Here is a 4,333-nt window from a genome sequence, read left to right on the forward strand (position 1 = left end):
CAGTGAAAATATAACATGCACAGATCAAAGACATAGAACATAGTGTTTAAAATAAATTCCTGGACAGAAATCAATATACCAACTTAAAGGACAAGTTTGGGAGTCACATTTTAACACTTATTTGCTGCGTGATACTGAGAACAATATTAGTTTCCCATGCCTCCATTTTCTCACTTAGAAGATGGGTGTCAAAGTACTTATATCATATAGTTGTTAATAGGATGCAAAGTAATGTATAAAAATTGCTTGGTGTGGAGCATAGCAAATAGTAAGTGCTCAAAAAATAGCCTCTCTTAGTATGGTAGTCTCAAGTAATTCTTAACAACTTCCTATTATACTGATCAAAGAATTTAACTTTCTCTTCAAGCCTTATTAAAGGAGAGAGAATTACCATATGTTTAAATGTTAACGACTTCAGGAAATTAGACTCGTTTAGCATTGAATAATTTGAAGAATGAGACTAAGTTTGCTGTCATTTTAAATTTACACATTTCCCCAGCCATCTTTCTCAGGGCCCCCTTGACCTCGCTGTTCCTCAGACTGTAGATGAGGGGGTTCAGCACAGGGGTGAAGACAGTGTAGCATGCTGACACGACCTTATCAAGGTCAGCTGACCTGTAGGATTTGGGTCTCATGTAGGTGGAAATGGCAGCTCCATTAAAGAGTCCCACCACAGCCAAATGTGAGGAGCAGGTGACAAAAGCCTTCTTGCAGGCTTCTCTAGAATGCATCTGGAGAACAGCTGCGACCATAAAACTGTAGGAGGTCAGGATGAGGGAAAAGGGGACCAGAAGCATTAACACACAGCAGATGTACATTACATTTTCGAAGACTGATGTGTCAGCAGAAGCCAAACGCACCAGCATGGGGGCCTCACAGAACAAATGGTCGATCTCACGTGCACCGCAAAATGGGAAGCTCAGGGTAGCAGCAGCCTGCATGAGCCCATCAGCTGCCCCCAGGAACCAAGACCCCAAAGTCATTCTCAGGCATAATTGCTGGCTCATGAGGACAGGATATCTCAGTGGATGGCAAACAGCCACGTAGCGGTCATAGGACATGGCTCTAAAAGGAAACTCTCGCCGCCACCCAGTGTGAGTGAAAAAAGAGCCGCAGCACACAACCAGCAGGGGAGATGGACTTCTTGCCAGTCAAGTAGTCAGCAGCCATTTTGGAAATGATCGTGGCAACCAGCATCACATCCATGAGGGAGAGTTGGCTCAGTAGGAAATGCATGGGTGTGTGGAGCCGGGGGTCCCAGTAAATCAGGAGAAGCATGACGACATTGCCCATAAGAGAAGCAATGGCCGTTGTCAGCACCACCATGAAGAGAAAGAGGTGGGGTCTTGTATGTTTAAAGAGTCCTAGAAGAATGAAGTCTGATGTTGTGTTTCTCTTCTCCACGATTTCTTCTGGTGTGATTCTGCAAATGGAAAAATAGAGAAGGAAGGGACTTTCATCATCTACAAACCTTAGTTTGGCTTCATAACTTCTGCACATGTGCTGGATATGGAATCCAAGGTCCTGACTCAAAGCCCTACATCCCAGTTAAGATGGTTCTGCTTGACCTGTTATTCCACTTCTCTGTAACTCAGCCTTTCACTGTTTTAAATAACGTTAGTCTATGTATTTCACACAATGATATATTGGTTGGTTGGTATAATAGATCAAAATGAATCAAAAGTAGAAAAAAGCTTTCAAAGATTATAGAATTGTAAGTAGTTAATTTGGCTGTGTTTTATATTATTTAATAATTATTATTATTGTGCTTTTCTTATGTGTACTGAAACCAAAATTTAACCAAGTTAGAAAATAAACACTTATTTAAACATTTGCTATTTATATTTCTTTGAGTCTTAGATGAATTCTTTTCAAATTTTGGAAATTTTAACATACTCAAATTAGTTATTTTTTTAAGAAACAAAAAATTACAGCTATTTCACTGTGGGTTACAAGGGCCACAGAAGGGAACAGATGAGTATAACAAAGTTTCCCCACTGAAGGAACATAATATCCCCAATAATTGATGAAAATGTTACTTCCTCTCGTTAAATAACTATTTTTATTACCTGATTTTAAAGTGCGGCTATGCTAGTTCATCACTCTCTGCTCTGAAACCTTCAGTCTGTTTCCATCACACTTGGAATAAAATGCACATTTCTTTCCCCAGCTTACTAGGACTTGGAGCCATGCCCTACGCATCGTTTCACGACACAATGTACCGTCATGGAGGCTTGCAACGATCAGGTGAGTATGAAAGGCAAGCATGAGAGGACCTTTGATGAGAGTAAATGCTTGGAGAGCATAGCAATAACTATAACAACGAGTAAGGTGATTAAAAAGAAAAGGAAGCAGTTTTAAAACAACCATATTACATGAAGCATAATTATTAGTCACAGGTGAAGTATAAATATATCTGAGAGGAAAAATATTTTAAAAATGCTTAAATTACATATTTGGCCTATCTTCTGAGGATGGTTGTTTAATATTTAACAAAACAGATCTATTTTCTTTGGAGACACAAACAAAATGACTGAGCCCACAGAAATGAGCATGGCTTTATGAGGAAGGGTTCACAGATTGAGAGCTGCTATACACTGAACATAAGTAAGATTTTTTAGTGTTTGACATCGTTTAAACTCCATACTAAGAACAAAACTTGTAAATTCATGAAGAGCAGAAGAGCATATAGGTGCATGGAGCCAACTCTCCTCTTTTATTAGCAGAAAAATGCACAAATTTGCCAATTTTGTTTATGGACAGGTTTGCAGACCTCTTTATTTCTGACATGGACAGTCCAAAAATATTTCATCCGAAGCCTTAGAGACACAATAACCTCTGAGCCTGTTTTCTGGAATTGTCTGGTAATTGATTGGTAATTGTTTACTACAGAGACAGAGATAGTGATGATGCTTTATAACCCGAAGGGTTTGATTTTGTGAATACTCTAATACTATAAAAATTAGGCGGCAGACAGAGCCCATGTCTTGCAGAGCCATTTAACACATAGGCAGTCTCTTTAAGAGACCTATGGAAAGTCAGTGCTAATGGCTCATTAAAGTGCTACCTCCACCACGTCAGCATTCACGTTTGAACGGATACAACAACACACAGGAACACCAGCACCTTTGCGATGGCTTGTTTAACCACTGATACCAGACACATAAGCAGTCTACCTAATCGAGGCCTTGCCAAGCCTTAGTGATTTGCACTACCTCCTATCTAGTGCATTCAGCTCCTTGTTTTGTACACTATTTAAGATATCTTTCTCCTCTTATAGCCACAGACCGTGATTCCTTGCCTGCAGGCTCTCTCAGCCTCCATTATAACTTTAAACCACCCTCAGACTGATCATATTGATGTGGGGATGTATGGATAAAGAACTCTGGGCTCAAGATACAGAACTCCTGGTTTGAGAATCATTTTCTATATATGTGATGAGGAGTCAGTTACTTAACCTTGCTGCATTTATATGTTTTAAATTACAAAGCTTCTTAACAGATTACTAAAATAATTAAGATATTTTGTGCATGAATGAATTTTGAAGTAATTTCCAAAGTCATTTTGCACATTGAAACAAAATTATTAATTTCAATTTTATTTGTTGGTCTATATCATTAGTTGCTATTTTTCCCACATAAACAATAGCTAGAAAGCCATAGCACAAAATGTCAATTTGATCATTTAACTGAATGCTCTGGAAATGTGAAGATGAAATAGATAGATGATAGAGAGATACACACATGGACACACACACACACGCACGTGTGTGTCTAAATAAATAATAAATTTGGAACCATGACTCTTTAAAACAAAAGTGTAGTAAATAAATAAGTAACTCTGTAATATCTTCCTCTATTGTGAAAAATTGTGATGTATGGTATTTTAGTAAATTAGGCTTTGCAACATACTATAATAGATAATTTAATAGGAAGGTCAATATAAAGGTATTACTTAATTTCTTGTACATAACTAATGCAGCTTGATCTTTTTCACTAAATATCATACAAAGAATTTTTAATAAAGAATTTATTGGCTTTATGGATATATAAATGCATTCACTTGCTAAGTGAAACATTTAGCCTTTAACTAAAAGTCCATATTAACTCAGCAAATTATGAGAATATTATAAGCATTTCTTCTTTACATGAATTGTGGACCAAATTAATGTTAGGCTATTAAATAAGGTGACTGAAATTGAGTGCAGTCTTTTTTTTAAATGTGCGTATATATTTTCGTGAAGTGAGAGAAATACTTCCCCTCCAGGAATAGGTTATGGATAGTTTTCCAGGTATACATGTACACATCCTTCAGAGAAAGAAAAGGAAACTGT

The 4,333-nt window shown here is 37.4% G+C and overlaps 1 pseudogene; it reads right to left on the minus strand.

The window, feature by feature from the left end:
* Positions 1-460: 460 nt before the first annotated feature.
* Positions 461-1,500, minus strand: LOC139042812 (olfactory receptor 2T12-like; annotated as a pseudogene).
* Between the last annotated feature and the right edge of the window lie 2,833 nt (positions 1,501-4,333).

Source organism: Equus asinus, unplaced genomic scaffold (assembly GCF_041296235.1).
Source record: "Equus asinus isolate D_3611 breed Donkey unplaced genomic scaffold, EquAss-T2T_v2 contig_1, whole genome shotgun sequence".
NCBI classification, from domain to species: domain Eukaryota; kingdom Metazoa; phylum Chordata; class Mammalia; order Perissodactyla; family Equidae; genus Equus; species Equus asinus.